The sequence below is a fragment of the Sander vitreus genome, chromosome 14, assembly GCF_031162955.1.
Source record: "Sander vitreus isolate 19-12246 chromosome 14, sanVit1, whole genome shotgun sequence".
Taxonomy (NCBI): Eukaryota; Metazoa; Chordata; class Actinopteri; order Perciformes; family Percidae; genus Sander; species Sander vitreus.
The window spans coordinates 5,541,497-5,559,379 of NC_135868.1; the positions used below are offsets into that span (position 1 = coordinate 5,541,497).

Sequence of the window (17,883 nt, forward strand, 5' to 3'; positions counted from 1 at the left end):
ATTATAAGATTAATTGGAACCTGTGGTAAGAGATTGCTGGCGTATAAGCTCGCTGACCTAGCCCTCACTCCACACACACCGGCCATTTAGCAGGAAGAGGGGAGCTGCAGGCCCTGGAGCTCTGTCAGGGCAGCGGCGCTTTGGTAGTCCAGTAACCCAAAAAACGGTGGCTTTGCGCGGGTATGGAATGCCGTGGGCTGCCAGCCGTGACAGAGCTCCATCTACCTCACAGCAGGCCAGGGTCTGTGAAGGAAGGCAGGCCGGGCGGCGAGGCAGCAACACAGGCAGCACCGGCCGCTGAACTCCGACACACAGTCGGCCAAAATTTGCAATTAGACATCAATTTCCGTAAAACTGCCCATATTTGACCTCTACATAGTTGATTTCTCGCATAAAAAAGTCTCCGAAGTGAATTTAGTGGTAAAATAGCAGATGAACAATGTATACAATTTCTGAGATCTGCGCGACATATTCAGAAGACTAAGCTGACCTCAGGTCAGTGATGTAGCCTATGTAAATGTTTGGGCGTGACAAAGATAGAGACTAGAGCCAAATGAGGAGGAGCCGCCGAGTTGACGTCAACTACGCAGCTCGTTGAGATTTGCCCGTTTTCAGAGGCAGTTTCAAATTGTGAAGTTTGCAGAGGAAAGAGGTGTCAATGGGATTTTGAGGTTCTATGTATGCCCTAGTTACCCACTAAACTGTCATTATTCAACTATGACAAGGTAAAATCGGTTTGCATTCAATCACCCCTTTAAGAAAAATAGATGTTGGATTTTCCCCATCTGGTTCAGAGGCATTATTAGATTAGATTATTCATCATTTAGCTGTATAATCATATCAGTTTCTATCACTTATGTAAATGAAAATGTTTAAAATTAACAGCAGAAAAAACATGAATAATCCTGTCTAATAATATGTTAAGGCTTATTTTACCAGTTCAAGGTACTGTATGTGCAGGGGCATAGCTCAAAATTCTGGGCCCTGTAGAAAGGCATTTTCTATGGGCCCCTCCCTGCATCCACAGCTATTCATTCTAGCATCTTTTTCCAAAAAGATACTCAGGCCCAAAAAGGTACTCAGTCCCCTTTTTGCCCCCTAGTCCGACGCCCCTGGGTATGTGCTGCAATAATCATGCTTTGTAGTTGCCATTTTTTTTCACAGCAGATGCCTTGAATCTGTTGATAGTTTGTCATAATTGCATGTCTCAATCTGTCTATTTCTTTCCCCAAAACTCACCAGAAGTCATGATTTAAGGGTTTAAAAAAAGAAAATCGTATGTCAGACCTCCCTAGCTTAACTGCTATCAACTGCTCATTAGGGGCTAAGCCCCCCCAAAGGTCAGATCCTAGAATCGCCCCTGCAAAATAGCCTCGGGAAGGAACTTGTTTTGGTGGAACATGTGCTCGTTCAGAAGTTGTTTTAGACGTGGAACAGAAATCTCGGTCTCAATTTACCAAGTGCTTTAAATTCCCTGAACATAAAAATGTTTCTAACATGGTTCAGTTACAGTACCTGTACTGGGTGCAGATATTGTAGGAAGGACAGTAATATTTTGCAGATATATCCCATATGTAGGCTACATTTTGCAGTGGCAGTCATTTGTGTCCTATGTTGAAACAAATCCATAATCCAGCTGGTGCTTTTCCTACTATTACGTTTGCTACTGCAAATTAGTTGTATGAATGGACATTTTTCGGAGACCAACTTTTGAATAAGTCACAATTTACTCACCCAGTTTAATCATCTCTGGGTGAAAGTGTCAGCTAAAAAAGCTAAACTGTAGCATCATTATGTTACTCACTAAACTTGGCTTGTTTCAAAGCTGCATTGTCAGTGGGTTCAAATTGCATCCGAGGAATGACGTTGTAGTTTCCAAGAAGCTACTAGTTTCCTGCTTCTAATGAAATGTTTGTGTTAAATAAATTACCGCCCACCAGGATACAGAAACTTGAGAGCTGCATCCTGCATCCTCAAACCTCCCCATTTTTTTTTGTATGTATATATTACTGTTATCAGATCACAGATGGTGTTTGCCATCAAATGCTGAACTGCTGAACTTCAGGCCAGTGAAAGTGATGCACAGAAACCTACGTCATAACGGTTGCAGAGATGACTCGCTCGCCCTCCTTTTGTCATCAAAGATAATGCCATATGGGGTAGTAGAACAGCCTTGTGTGTGTGTGTGTGTGTGTGTGTGTGTGTGTGTGTGTGTGTGGGGGGGCTTGTCCTCAATAGTGGTTTTCACAGGCCCACTAATCATTTCCCCAACCACCCACGTTCCGGATATCATCCACTTTGTATCTGTGTTTTTTCTCTCACTCTCTTTCCTGACCTCTGTTGAATGGAGGAATGTAAGGAATGCAGCAGTGAATGGGCGAGTGGGGGAGGCAGCATGCAAATACCTGACAGATCAAGTTTTCCTTTTGCTCTGTGAATCTTATATGAGCACACAAAAAGTAAAAAAAAAAAAATGTATCTGATGGTGTTTCTTATTACATTTATTGCTGGCAACAACGGAGCAAAAAAAACATGAAATGATGCAAGCTGGCACTTGCATTACAACCTTTAGCGAAGGCATGAAAAGACACGTTTTGGCATTTGGCCCATGGACGCTTTGACACAGATTGTCTATTTTTAGGGATCAAACACACACACAGACTAAACTGCCACCAATTTAATCACATTAGGCAGGCATTCAGCATGACAGCCAGACAACAGTCAGACAGGCACCATAGAAAATAAACGAAGCGTGAATTCAAAGCAAAGATTGAAGTAACCGGCGTGGCAGTGCTTCCTGTGATATTTGAGGATGTGGGAGTTTGGTGTGCTGTCGGAGACTCGGACATGACTCTGATCTCATTCTGGGTTCTGTACGAGGGGGATTAGATCATCATATATGGACAGTTATGTTATGCAGTTGTTACATTTTCCAACTAAGACAGAAGTTTATGTCACTGTGTGCTGCTTGTTACCAAGGTAGCTCAAAAAGCTACAGCTTTGCATCACACAGCTTCAAAGAATGTTAAAAAAATAAGTAGATAAGGAATATGGAGTACATACATTTGACATGCACGGACACATAACCTGTTATGTTTATTTAAAACTAAAGCTTTAATATACACATTTAGACATTTAGACATTTAGAACATTTCAACCCAATTCTTCAGGTCAACTTAGGCGGCAGTTGATCTTTGAAATTTGCTTCCAGGGCGATGGTGTTCTCATAGTCGGAAACGTCAGGAGAGGGCATCGTTTTAGGCTTTCGAGGCTAGTTGGTAAAAACAAAAACACGCACACATTAGAGTACAGGAACACACAGATAAGTATATACTGTTACTAATTTAAATGTTTGTATAATGACCAAAAAAAACCTCCAAAACAAAACGAGAACTTTTAAAAGAAAATCTGTTGCAGAGTTTATTTGATGACTCATTGGTAATTAATGCCTTGATTGCCATAATTAATGCCATAGATCTGTATGTCAGAGAAGTTAATAAAACTGAAAACAACATTTAAGATCTAGTACAAGTATTGTGATATTACAGTAGGTGTTTTACATCTCTTGCGTTTCTCTTACTTCTACCTTTTTGACCATTTAACACAAGGACCTCATTAACTAAACACACTGCCAACCAATCAGAGCATTCATTGCCTTCACCAGGATATGCCAACGTCTTAAATTGCAAAGTAGAACAACAAAACAATATTGTGTCAAAATTTCAGCTAATTTCTAGCTTCACAATCTCCTTGGCTGTATTCAAAACCGCTTGCTACATACGACGAAGGCAGTCATACTGCATACTGGGTTTGTCCGTAGTGTGTAATATAAAATGGTTAAATTGATTAATTTTTACAGCGTGCTAGGCCACGCTTTGCCATTTCATTCAAACCTGTTTTTACTAAGCCTTTAGTGTCTCTTTTATATCCAATTTAGCAGATTTTTGTAAATGGAGCATGTTCACACGTCACAACATGTTCCAACATGACTGGAGATGGATAAATATATGCTACATCACCCTGTTCTTCCGGCTTCCTCTCAATTTATTTTTAATATTAATCCTACTTTTCACAACTGACACATGCACATGTACAACAGTTGGTTAGATATCTAGTGTTGTCTGATTTTAACACAGGTAAGATGATTTATCACCATGAATATGTATATAAGGTTTGCAGATACCTGGATACGGTCGTAGTCAGCGGTGACACTGCAGGTCCTCAGATCAGAGTAGGTTTGTTACCCCTTCAGCTCAATCTGCTGAGAAAATAAAAGAAATCCTAATAATCCAGTTAACATCTTCCTTCATATTCATAAACACATTTAAACTTGCCTGGAAGCCAAAACTGATTTGACATCAACCATCCACATAGAGTGAAATGTATTTAAAGTTACATAAATGTTGGCTCTAACTTGGTCATTTTTTAACTCTATTTTTTCACCAGATGAAAGATTTAGTCTTCGAACATCTGGATCTTAAGTTATCAGAGAAACAAGATGAGCGAACGTTAGCGGCATCTCGGCTCGCAGCCTCTCCACTAACGAGAGTGTCTTTTATCATTGTTTTACCGGCTGTAATCACCAGGTACATTTATTTTGGAGAGGAGGAGACCTCTGCGAATAATTTGGCTCCCGGTAAAACCCTCCTGACCGTCAGTCAGGAGTTTTCTTTTTTTAATCCTCACCGGGAGAAGGTAACTGCAATGACAGCAACGGCTTAAGCTTGTTTTATGGTTCTGCGGAGGCTCCACGCAGAGCTTTTGCTGTAGCCTACGTAAGTGGCCTGATGTTTATACTTACTCTTGTTATATTTTTACTTTGCTTTATACTTACGCTGGTGTGTGCGTCGAGCCGGCCGGTGTGTGCGTGTGTGTGGGCAGCGGGTGATAGAGCGAGGGAGAAGTGAGAGAGTGACGGTGATTAGCTTCGGAGCGAGTACCGACTCCAGAGTCATAGTGAGAGAAATAAAGTGTCTCCCCTGTGTTTTCTGACCACGGTGGGAAATCTGTAGCAGGAAAAGTTAACCCTCTCCTTGATTTCATGTTGTTTACGGAGAAGGAGAACCAGGAAATGAGTCGGGGGAAATGCAACGCTACCAAGCCACGGCTGAGCAACGTCCGTAGCTGCGACGTGTAGTTACATTTTTCAAGAGGTGCACGTCGTTGCATGCTCGATGGTGTTTTAAGCCCCCAACGTCTCCTTCCAGGCAGCGCTGCACTAGGATTAGGCAATGGGTATGGTTATGGTTATGGTTAGGGTTAGGTGCCTTGAAGTCAACGGTCGCAGCGCTGCCTGGAAGGAGACGTTGGAGGCTTAAAACACCATCGAGAGTGCACGTCAGGCTACGGCGTAGGCTACGGCGTAGGCTACGGCGTAGGCTACGGCGTAGACACGGGGTCTGCGGGGGTACACCGTCGATTCGACGCAGAAGCATAAAACGGTCTTTAGGGTTAGGGTTGTTAAGACAACAACTCGCATGATCCCACGATACCTCACGACGTCACCAAATTGCGTCTTTTGGTATTGTTTTGATTGAGAGACCCCTAACGAAAGATTGCATGTTTATGACGTAGTACTCATATACTTGTATATTTTGAAAATGAATTAGACCAAGATTGTTTATTTTGTGAATGCTGCAGGGAAGAGACTCACTTTTTTAAAGAACAAAATGAAACACGTATTACATATTTGAAGATTAGTCACCCCGACTTCCTGCTTCGGTCAAACAGAGAGGGCGAAGGATGTCAGCTAGACGAGACAGTGACTAGACCTTGTTTTGCAGATGATGTCAAAACTCCTTATCAGATCTACTAGTATTAGTGCTGTGTGGGGGCTCATTTTTCACTGTCTCTTGTCTGGCTGCCTGCCACTTTCTCTAATTAAGGTGAACAGTTTCTGCTTACCTTCAGCCTCCTGGAAATACTTGGGACGAGAAGAAAAACAAACAGAGAAGGAATGTTAACCAAAATTACTAGGACAGATTTTTTATTTTTGGCAGAGCACCAAGATGAAGATAAATCAGTGTAATAAATTACAGCATGTCTGATTTTCAAAAACTGGGAGTGCCTTATAATTCAACTACAACATCTTGATATAATATTATAGTAAGAAAACTCTAACCCTCTAAAACAGTGTTTCTGACATGGGGGTACATGTACCCTTAGGGGTTCTTTCAGATCTTATGAAGTGGCGTATCTATGACGTCTATGAAGTCCTGTGTTTTACCCATCCTCCACCCCGACCAACCTCCCTACACGGATTATCGGCCTTTCGTACTACTCGCTACGGCGTCAATTTACACGCAATCGTAAGGTAATGTAAGTCAATGGAGGCCAAACGGCGTTGATAAACACGCTAAAAAGCGAGTATGCGTCTTGATAACATGCCAATAATGGCATACGAATTGGCGTGTTATCAAGACGCATAGTCGCTTTTTAGTATGTTTATCAACGCCGTTTGGCCTCCATTGACTTACATTACCTTGCGATTGCGTGTAAATTGACACCGTAGCGAGTAGTAAGAAAGGCCGATAACCCTTGCAATTGCGCGTAAATTGACGCCGTAGCGAGTAGTATGAAAGGCCGATAATCCGTGTAGGGAGGTTGGTCGGGGTGTAGGATGGGTAAAACACAGGACTTTCACCCAGGAGAACGGGAATTGTGTCCCGCGTGTCTTTTCCTAAACCCAACCAGATCTGGCGTGTGACTTTTCCATTTCACATTTTTTCTTTTCCTAAACCCAACCCGCGTGTGACGTATCCTAAACCAAACCGTAGCCTCGCGATAACACGGCACGTGGCTTTAGAAAGTGCCGTGTATGTTTACTCTGTGACATTGCAGACTGCCTTCTGCTGTATACAGCGTAGACATACACGCGGCTAGCTCAAAATGCGTACAGATAACATGCCACTTGGCTTCAGGAAAGTGGTGTGTATGTTTCCGCGAAGTCATGATGCCACATTGGTTCTTTGGAGTACTGCAGGGTAATTGAGATTTTTCAAAAAAAATGGTAATTTAAAAAAAAAAGAAAATCTGTCATGCATACTTCCCTGAAATAATTATACTATAATAATACATTCATTTAGTTATGGTTTCTAAACATTTATAGTAGCATTTAAGTGTTTTTCAGTTACACGGTCTTTGTTTAGTAAATCAGACACTGATTGTGCAGCGCCGTAATGTACCTCTTTACATATGCTTCTTTTTCTACCAAAAATATTTCAAAGGGGGGTACATTATTGAAAAGGTTTGAGAACCACTGCTCTAAAACAATGGGAGATGTGGAAGAGGGAAATGAGAAGGTGAAAATGGCAAACACTACATTCTTACCTTTGATACTTGTACACATCCACAGCGACAGTCATAATGCAGAGGACCAGCAACACTCCACATATAATGTAGGGAATCACCACAAGACTCTCGCTGCTGCCTGAACAACAGAATTAAAGCAACTGAACAACAAGAGTCGGAAAAATAAAAAATTTCTGTATGTGCAGGGGCTAGAATGAATAGCTGTGGATGCAGGGAGGGGCCCATAGAAAATGCCTTTCTACAGGGCCCAGAATTTTGAGCTATGCCCCTGCACATACAGTACCTTGAACTGGTAAAATAAGCCTTAACATATTATTAGACAGGATTATTCATGTTTTTTCTGCTGTTAATTTTAAACATTTTCATTTACATCAGTGATAGAAACTGATATGGTTATACAGCTAAATGATGAATAATCTAATCTAATAATGCCTCTGAACCAGATGGGGAAAAAATAAAATAAAAACTTTCTTTTATCAGTGGAAATGAGGTGGAAGGGGGTAGCAGGGGCCAAGGAATAACCCATTTAATTTTGGAGCGGATCCAAATCATGGGGCACTTTCACTTTTGTTAACATTGCGATTCATTTGGTGTCGGAATAATCTGAAAAATAAGTTCTAGACAGAACACTCTGTGAAATAGGGCATGCCTTGGCAGAGGTCTGCACTTCTAGTTTAATATGCTTCTGTTCATGTTGTTTGTTGCTGCATGTATTGAGTTAACCTGTTATGAAATGTGTTGTTTACTTTGTAGCTTTACTTTGCAGCTTTACTTTACTTTGTAGCTTTACTTAAAGACGCAGTAGGTAAGACTTATAAAACTAACTTTCTGTGATATTTGCTGAAACTGACCCTATGTTCCAGTAGAACTACATGAAGCAGGTCATTTAAAAAGAATCTGGCTCCTCTGGCACCACCTACAGCCTGTAGTGAGGTTTGCAAAAATCCACAGCTCCCTGTTCAGATGCACCAATCAGGGCCAGGGGGGGTGTCAGTCACTGCTCATGCACACGCATTCATTCTCCCTTGTGGGGGGAGGGGCTTAGGAGACAGTTTTGGGCTTTTGCGGAAAGGGGGGAGGGACTGAGAAGTTGTCGATATTCAAATTTTCTGGATCTTCACAATCCTACCTACAGCACCTTTAACTTTGTTGCTTTACTTTACGTTACTTTGTAGCTTTACTCTGTAGCTTTATTTCACTTCACTTTACTTTGTAACTTTACTTTAACTCACTTCACTTTACTTTGTGGCTTTAATTTGTAGCTTTACTTTACTTCCCTTTACTTTGTAGCTTTACTTTACATTTCCTCACTTCACTTTACTTTGTAGCTTCACTTCACCTCACCTCACTTCACTTCACTTTACTTTTGTAGCTTTACTTTACCTTTCCTTACTTCACTTCACTTTACTACTCTTTACTAAGTAAATGCACTTTGTAGCTTTACTTTGTCAGCCCACTTTACTTTACTAAGTGGCTTTACTTTGTAGCTTTGTCATGTAATGTCAAGTTTGTCTGTTATTGACAAAAAAACTACCAGTGTTGCCAGTTTGTGTGTATTTTACTGTAGATTTAATCTCGTTCACATTATGTTTCCTTTATCAGCCTGTGGTGAATCCTTATCTAGTGAATTGGATTACTCTCACTTATGAATCAGTATTCACAAGATATTCCCTGATTCACTGGCTGCTGACTGAATCATAAGACACAATTCCAAGGCGGTGCTTGTGCCGATGACCAGAGTAAGAGCACTGGCATGATGAAGCACTTATAGTGTTGCTTTGTGTCATGAATCTAACCTGTCGTGGCGTTGACCTCAAGAGACACAGGTCTGGACCTCTGAGAGCCCCTTGGGCTTTGAGCTTCACACAGATACACCCCGCTGTCGTTCTGATGGACCTGCAGGACCAGCATTTCTCCTTCCCCCTTCTTAGTCAACTGAGATGAGGAGAGGTGATACATGTTTCAGTTACAAGTCAAAGCTAGAGAGAGGCAATGTTTTTAGGGAAATCCAACAGGAAAACTAAAGTACAGCTTTTGAGAGAATCTGGATTTTATCTCTTATTGTAGTATAACAATACCCTGACAGTATGTATGGCCAATTTCCGTATGTGGACGCCTTATCCCATATGTTACTGTTTAACAGGCTGTCATGGACTAAAGAAATTCATAGGCTGCATCTCATAACCCTTATTTGATAGCTCCTCGACTCCTCGGTCCTCGGCTTGGAACTTGTTCTGTCACTCCTCGGTGAAGGTCGTCTCAAAGCTCTTATTTCTGCCCCGAGGACAGAGGGGTTAGTGAGAGGGCTCACCGAGGAGCCATAAGCGAGGATACACGAGAGCAGCCTTCCCGTAAGCCGTGCAGCTGAAAGAGTTGCTAACTCCGCCCATACAGCTGACGAATTCATTGACGCTTCAGAGGAAAGGACGTCTCATCACTCTAAAACACATTTGCCCCGTTGCCTCTCTCCTCCCATGATATCCTCGTGTCTTTCCTGTGCCTTCTCTGTGGGAGGTTCTAAGACGCGAGGAAGGGAGGCAAGTGGAGGACTCGAGGAGGCAACATAAGGGTTATGAGATGCAGCCTTGGTCGACTAATCAATTATCGACAGATCTGTAAAAATTAGTTTCTCCACAAAGAATCATGCAAAAGCACCACTTTAAATATTGTGTTCACCAGAGATGTGCTCATAAGTCTATTGGAAATAAGTAATTTAGGATGAAAAAAGCATAACTTTTTTGACTTATCGACTAAATAAATCTTAGTCAACTAAGACCAAAACAACCAATTATTTGACTAATCAACTATAAGAGGAGGCAGCAGTAAACATCTCATTCAAAGACATGAACACTGAACTGCTGCTATAGAAGTTTCTACTCTTTTGGGTTCGGGCTTTGCACATGACTTTTGAACCTGCCTGCAGGGATTTCTTCCCGTTTAGTAACAAGAACATCGGCAACGGTTTAGTAATGAGGTCTGGCTTGCAGTTTGTGTTGCAGTTCATCCCAAAGGGTTTGGATGGGTTTGAGGTCAGGGCTCTGTGACAGTCAAGTGTGAAAATCATTTCTATATGGAGCTGGCTTTGTGCACTTTGTTTTGTCTTCCATTGGACCATGCACTTGTCGTCCTCCCGGGCCAAAACAAAAAAGCCACACTTTTTCTGATGTTTTTTACCCTTTTTCAATGTTTTTAGTGTTTTTTTGTTGTTGCCGTTTTACATTTCTTTTCACTAACATGTATAAACACCACTAACACCAATTTATTACTAGTTTTACACTTATTTTTGGAATTCATGGTCAATAAACCTCATTTATAGGAAATTATACCTAATTCATGAGTTAAAAAAGCAGAAATGATGAACTATTTAGACTAATATTAAAAGAAGGATAATCACAGACTGGTATATGTCAACATTAAGTTGGGATACTGTTTTCGAAACGTTTCAATTTCTTTTTCAAATGCTAAAAGATTTAACAAAACAGCCCAAATTAGGAATTTAATGAAATTAGAGAGCCAATCTTTTGTTGTACTTGCAAAGCACGTTGTATGGAATCATCCATGTTATTTTTGGTTAATTAAAATTAGGAAGTTAAAAAGAAACCCATATTTCTGATATAGACATTTAGAAAATGGGTCAAATTTGACCCAAAGACAACACAAGGGTTAAAGATCCATGAAAGTATCAGAAGATCATTGTCCACATACTTTTGTCCACATAGAGCAGGTGAAAAAAATTAGTTTCTGAAAGATTGTCTCTTACCTTTCCACTGTCGGCTCTGTACCAGGTGTAGAGGCTCATGGGAGGGTTAGCATCACTCCAACATGTAAACGTCACAGCCCCTCAGAAACAGGACCAGACGTCACCAGTGTTGCCACGGGGACTCTAGGAGCATCTGTTGGAAAACAGACAGTGATATCTGTTGTTAAATGGACTATATACAGCATTCAGAACATCAGTATTGCAGCAAACAAATATTTGCAATGTAAAGATATGGAGTAAAGGCGTCCTGAGCAGAGAACAAAGTCACAATTCCTCTCTTTTGTGTGTGTTGTAATCAGAGCTTCTGGGTTCTTTGTTTTGGTAGCCGGGCCGGCCGTGAGTGCATGTGAGTCTCTCCCTATTAAACTGTTAATTAATAATACAAAACACAATCAACAAATGAATGATGACCTATTGTTACATTAAGATAAGACTTTATTGATTCACACACTACCCCGCAGTGTTTAAAATAACTACAATGTTGGATCCACCTTGAGAGAGTGATATAAACATTAATGCATTGATAATTATAATTCATTTATTTAATTGTTTTCACATAGTCCATTCTGCATAATAAGTACTTTTACTTTTGGTACTTTAAGTACATTTTATAAATTTTGAATGCATGACTTTTCAACCCGTTCTCACTCCGAACTCGTAAAATACAGACATTTGGACAGAAGCGACGCAAAAAAAAACCTTCAGCGCGGTTGTAGAACGCACCAGGGAGAGAAGCAGCTACACGGAGTTTGAAGATGACGTAGCACTAAGAGCAATTTACTAAACCCAACCATCCCGTTATTGTTTTGCTGGACCCAACGGTGCTGTCCTTCTTTTCCTAAACCCAACCGTCCCGTTCTTCCCGCGTATCATGGAAACGTAAGCCCCCCCACGACCTTTTCCTAAACCTAACTGCGTCAAAAGTGACGCCAATAGTCCCGACCAAGTGCATTTAGATAGTGTGTTTAGATCTGATGCTAAAGGAGACTTTTAGCGTCAATAACAACGCCAAAGGCACCTGACCAAGCGTCCCAATTTTACGCGATGGGAGTGAGAATCTGTTGGACTTTTACTTGTCAAAGAGTATTTCTACTTTTTCTTCTCCCACCACTATCACAAAGTATACAGTACCCCTGCCTGCAATGCAGTAACAAAGGCACCTTGTGTAATGCAGCCATATACTTGAAAGGTTCATTACTTCCGTCAACACCAAGTTATGACACGTTCAGCTCTTCAAACATTGACTGGTTTAGGAAAAGCTTCCGTCTGTTCAAGAAAAAGAAAAATCCCCTTCAGGTCAAGTGAGACGAAGTCATGTTGAAACAAGTCGGCGTTGTTTTGTATCTAACACATTTATCAACCTAATGGGCAATAAATCAGCATCATTGTGTTCTTCATAATGAAGGAAGAATAAGTAAGGGAAGAAGAACTTGTCGAATGTCAGTAAATGAATAAATTAATTATCAATTTGTGGGTATTACTCAGAAGTTCAAAGAGAAAACAACCATGTGTTGCTAAATGAGTGATTTTTTAGAGTTCCATTGTTTCCCCAATAAAGCTTTCAGTGATCATTTGGTCTAAGGAAGTGGTTACCAAACTTTTTTGACTTGTGTCCCAAGTCCTCTCAGTTGTGGAAAGTAACAAATTACATTTAATCAAGTACTGTACTTATTTTTTACTTATACTCTACTATTTTTTACTATTTAGTAATTGTAATTTATGTACTTTTTACACCACTACATTTATTTTGATAACTTTAGTTACTAGCTACTTTACAGATTCAGATTATTAATACAAAATATATTCAACAAATACAATCACGTATTATTATAGGTTAAGCTATACCGCAGTATATAAAGTAGTAGCGCCACCTTTTTATACATTGTTGAAATTGGCCAATCTGTGTAACGAGTGCTTTTACTTTTGGTACTTAAAGTACATTTTGATGCTAAGGAATTGTCAGCAATGGAGAGAAAACTTTTTTAGAGAGGTCTTTAAACTCTTCTTTTACTTTCACTCTCTCCACATTTTAAATAAAAGCTATTGAAGTCGCTAAAACGTATTTGGACATCAGGGCTTTTGTTTCCACATGAGTAAAATATCTGTACTACTGCAGTAGAGGCCACTGTGGTACTCTTTCTACCTCTGCATGGTTCATACAAACACTGAGTGTCTCACACAGGACGTCGAGACTCTTGAGTCGCTGAAGATGGCTGGCTGCTGCCCCCTTTTGTCAGCGGGTAGGAGACAGAACATGAGATTCTGCTTGTGATGCTCAGCTGAGGCGATGAAGGTCAGTGTGGACGTCATGATCGTCTGTCCATCCTCCACACTCTGCTTTTGCAAAAAGAGAACAAATAAAATTACTGAAATTTTGATGAAATAAAGCACAGTGTATATCAAAAAGCTACCACGAAAATAATGAAAATGATACTCAAGAAACTATAATATGAATGAGTTAGGGAACAGTGGAGGAAGAAGTTTGTTTAAGTAAATGTGGCAATACAAATTGCATTAAATGTCCGACATCACAAAGTTAAGTGAAAGTATCATCAGCAAAATGTATATAAGATGTAAAAATAAAATAATGCTCTATCATACTATTAATGAAATTAAAGACAGCAGTGAAGCTCTTTTGAAATCCGTTATAAAGTTGGGTAGTTTAATCTAAAATAATTCATCATATTTCATAATATGATCATATGTCGTTAAAGTAACTTGTCACCATAGCTGTAAAATAAATGTAGTGAAGTAAAAACCATGCAATATTTCCTATATATAAGTATAAAGTAGCATAAAATGGAAATAAATTACAAATACCTCAAACTTGTACTCAAACAATACGGCTTACATGACTCTTTATTTTCCTTTTCTTTTTTAAAAACCCTGGTATATTTAAAATTTCTGTTGCAGAATTTTTTTATTTATTTTTTTTTTTATACGAGAGACAAATAAGGGATTCAAAAATCATGATCCTTCCCGAGCTGAGCTGTCAGGACCTCGCTCCATGAATGATCCACACTACATGACGTTTCTCCATTACCATGAACACAACACACTGTAGTTTATGCATTTTATTATTATTCTGCAGCAGAAAATAGTACCCAATAAATGCACTATTTTGTCCAGTAACGTGTGGTAGTTTTAGGAGATGATTCAGCTATTTTAAAAATGAAATGATATATTTGTGAACTGTTTTTAAAGCTTCACGTCTTCAGCCAAAGGGCTCGAAGCTGAGAGCAATATGAAAAGGAGGGGACTCGGAAACCATTTCAAGGAATTTGTTGACAATGAGAAAAATCTAGAATGAAGTCAGCCTCATCATGAGTACAATAATTGAGTAACCTGCCCCTATAATGTCCTCTGTAAATTAATGAAAGAATGAATTAATGAATGAATGAGTGATTTATCACCTGCTGCATTTGTGTGACGGACACCAGGTGACGGAGGGGGGCAGGGTGGAGCAAGGCACTGGGAGTGAACACTGCAGCCTGACCTGGGCCCCCTCTAACACCTTAGTCACAGCAGTCAGCAGTGGAGGAAGCGGCTCTGGTTAGGAGGAATCAGATATCACATCACACAGATCACAAAGAGACATTCACAGACCTGATATTTAGCTCAGGTTTAAACTCCACCGACTCCTGAAAACATATATCTGTCTATTTAGCTGCTACATGCTCCACATATGTTCCCCATCTGGTCGCTAACTGTGTCAGTCTGCTGTTTTGAGTAGACAGTGTTTTTCTTCTGCTGCTCAGCCAAACAAACACTCAAACAATCTAAGAGTTAGTGACAGATTGGTCTATATCCACGACGTTCCACTTCCTGTATTGCTCCGGTGCCGCTTGAAATTCTGCCGGATCACGCTCTTTTCGCCCGGATATCCGTTAATGTCTGCTTTCTTTGTGTTGATTTTATGAGGACTATAGTTAACTGCTCCACAGATCTCTGCAGGGTAAATCCAGACAGCTAGCTAGACTATCTGTCCAATCTGAGTTTTCTGTTGCACGACTAAAACAACCTTTGAACGTACACATGTTCCACCAAAACAAGTTCCTTCCAGAGGCTATTTTTTCTCTGTCGGGCACTTAGCACCGCCCAAGACGATTGTGATTGGTTTAAAGAAATGCCAATAAACCAGTACATGTTTTTCTCCCATCCCGGAATGCTGTGTGGACTAGCCAGACCTTCCTCTGCAGCGCTGCGGAGGAAGGTCTGGTAAAGTGAGACTAGTGACAGATCATTAAGTTATGGTCAATCATTTTGCAATTAGTCATGAATATGAGACAGAATCAGTTACCTTTTAAAAAAAAATATATTTTTTGTCTTTGATCACTTCATCCATTCATACCTGGTAGGGAGGTAATGATGACTCCATCATCGAAATTGTACTTGATGTGGTTTGAACAGTCCAGCCTGAAGAAGTACACATCGCTGTAGTTTTTGGAGAAACTGTAGAACATTGTAGTGCAATCCTTCTTCGTTAAGTCCCCGAGTATTTGCCCCTAAAAGTACAAATTAATTAAATTAAACAAGTGACATTACTAATGAAAACAGCATTGACGCCTTTCATAATTTAGGCCCAATACATCTTTATCAGTAAGCGAAAAATTTGTTATCTTTTTAATTGTAACCTTTATAAGTTCTTATGATGGCCTTGTAGGTCACACGGATCCAGCCTGCAGGCCACTATTTGCCCAGGTCAGCCTTAAAGGAATAGTTTAACATTTTGGGAAAAATGCTTATTTACTTTCTTACTAAGAGTTAGATGAGACGATTACTATCACTTTCATGTCTGTGTGTGAAGTACAGTACGGAGTCAGGACGTGGTTAGCTTAGCTTAAAGATTGGAAGCACGAGGAAACAGATACCCTGGCTTTGTCCAAAGTGAAAAAAAGACACTTACCAACACCTCTAAAGCTCACTGATTAACATGTGAAGTCTCGTTTTGCTTAATCCGTACACAAACAGTCACAGTTTCATCAGAAGTAACCAAAGTAAGACATTCTCAAACGCTACACATGGCGGCTTTACTGCGTGTCAAATTGCTTGAGTGTTGCTTCAGAGGTGGCAGTTCACTTAAATGATGACTCGTGAGTTTTGTGTCACAAAGGACCACCTACTTGTATGGTGTTAGAGTGAGGAGTGCGTGCATTGAAGACGAAAGGACCGGTCAGGCTTCCTTTCCTCCAAATCCCACCATCTGAGCAGTTTAGGATGTTTGCTTTCTCATTGTTGGGGATCTTGAAGCGACATGGGACTGTGACACAGGAGTCACTGAGGCCCACGATGCTTTTGGGCAGCATCACATCCCAAATTTGACAAAAGACACCTGAAGGGGCAACATTGAAGTATTTAAAATGCAGATGTATTTGACAAAACAACGGCATATGCAATCTCTCTACCACAATCCTTCTCCTTTTACTGGAAAAAAACAACAAGAAAACACTTCCACCTCCTGAAATACCCATACATGCAATCAGGAACTACCGACCTTGCATCAGAGCGATGAGCAAAATGACAACTGCCAGACCAACACACATCCCTGCTAGAGGAGATGAAGAGATTAAATCCAGATGTACCATTGAACATTTAAACAAAAATAAAGAGAGAGAAAAGGCAATAATGAAATCATTCACAAAATTATTTCTGCTAATGATGTAAAACAATTACAATTTATTTATTCAGACAATGGTTCGAAGAGAATTGCCTTCAGGGCAGCAATTAAAATTTAATGTGGCATTTTGTGGAAGCTGTTGTTTAATGTAACTAATAACTCTGCTTTAAGTGTAAAATAAGTCATACTGAGATAAATCAACACTAATTTCCCACGAGAGACTTCATTTTACGTTGATTTCCAAACCCAATATTTTGACTTAATCAACAGATGTTTAGGTTTACGTGACAGAAAAATACACACATTGATATACTTGATCTTACCTGTGAAATGATGATCAGCAGAGTTTAATGGGTTTGTTCAGTGAATGAGGAAGAAGAAAGTTAGCAGTGAGATTCTGTTTTTTGTGTCTGTGGTGGAATCGTGACTCTGTGTGTGTGTGTGTGTGTGTGTGTGTGTGTGTGTGTGTGTGTGTGTGTGTGTGTGTGTGTGTGTGTGTGTGTGTTCTTGTCCCTAAGTTTTTTTTTCTTCTCCATTTTAAACACTATACTTATTTATTATAATGTTTCTTCTAAAAACAAGAATCTACAGCCATAGCGTTTTTTACCAAATTGACCAAAAGCTAAATTCCATTAACCCCAATTGTTTTGGTGTCGATGCTAAAATCATGGAGACAGAAACAAAACTCTTTACAGGACTACAGGTGAGTGAACAATTATTTTTTTTTTTATAGTTTAGGGGAGTTGATCCCTTAAATGTAATCAAACCTGATGTAGTGCTACACGTTGCCTTTCTGCACACTTGTAAATATTTAGCAAGGCTTCAAAAACTGGGGAATCACAATGGAACAATTTCACTTTCTGCCACCAGAGGGTTAGCCTAACCCCAGCATAGCAGTAGAATCAGATGTTAGCAGGCAGCTGTTATGAGTGCATGTTCCCAACCCATACCAAATGTCTGTGATTAAATACTTGTGAGGGCTATCGTTTACATAACATCAACCTTTACCGTAATCTTAATATAAACTTCTATCTATCTAACTTAATCCTAAAATGTTAACCCTCAAACAGCCTATTGAAGAAGTGACTGATGTCCTCATTCTAAAGGTCTAAAACTCTGTCGGTCCTGACAAAGGTAGAAGGATGAGAACGCATACACACACACACACACACACACACACACACACACACACACA

At 40.1% G+C, this 17,883-nt stretch overlaps 1 pseudogene across 1 annotated transcript; it reads right to left on the reverse strand.

Annotated features, from left to right (window-relative positions):
• Positions 1-4,190: 4,190 nt before the first annotated feature.
• LOC144529266 (sialic acid-binding Ig-like lectin 14) lies at positions 4,191-17,053 on the reverse strand (annotated as a pseudogene). Its single transcript, XR_013502971.1, has 11 exons — positions 17,012-17,053; positions 16,195-16,619; positions 15,423-15,576; positions 14,485-14,620; positions 13,252-13,403; positions 11,072-11,204; positions 10,297-10,349; positions 9,497-9,656; positions 9,108-9,246; positions 7,330-7,429; positions 4,191-5,923 (listed from the first exon to the last, which is right to left on the reverse strand). The product of XR_013502971.1 is annotated as a sialic acid-binding Ig-like lectin 14 (transcript).
• Between the last annotated feature and the right edge of the window lie 830 nt (positions 17,054-17,883).